The sequence below is a fragment of the Odontomachus brunneus genome, unplaced genomic scaffold (genome assembly GCF_010583005.1).
Source record: "Odontomachus brunneus isolate Ranch 3 - 2012 unplaced genomic scaffold, Obru_v1 Obru_scaffold_163, whole genome shotgun sequence".
NCBI classification, from domain to species: Eukaryota; Metazoa; Arthropoda; class Insecta; order Hymenoptera; family Formicidae; genus Odontomachus; species Odontomachus brunneus.
This window is the reverse complement of record NW_022639613.1, coordinates 203,552-203,978: the sequence shown is the minus strand read 5'-3', so window position 1 is coordinate 203,978 and position 427 is coordinate 203,552.

Genomic DNA, 427 nt, shown 5'->3' with positions numbered 1-427 from the left:
GGTGCGGCGCCAAAATCCGGACAAAATTTAATTTGAAATTCTCGTCGTTCTATACCACTGGTAGATGTCGCGATTAGCGTTCAAATAGCTTGACGCATGTACTAAACCATCATAACCTCGAAAAAGTCGCAATGTTGAATCCAAGTGCGGAGTATAACCGAAGAGCCGCGATTATCGAAAGTGTTCGCGCTGGGCGCTCGGCGACAGAAACCATTCGGTTCTTCGGGTACCCGAGATCGACTATGTATGATGTCATTGTAGTACAATGAGTCGGAGAAATTCAACGAAGATTTTGCAATACCGACGAGGAAAACTCACTCGAAGGAGCGTTGTCAGAACGCCCGACATCATTCAACGGGCTCAGAAGCTGATTTTTGAGGATCCAGGGCAGTCGATCCAAAAATTGTCGTTGGTTGTTAGTGTGAGC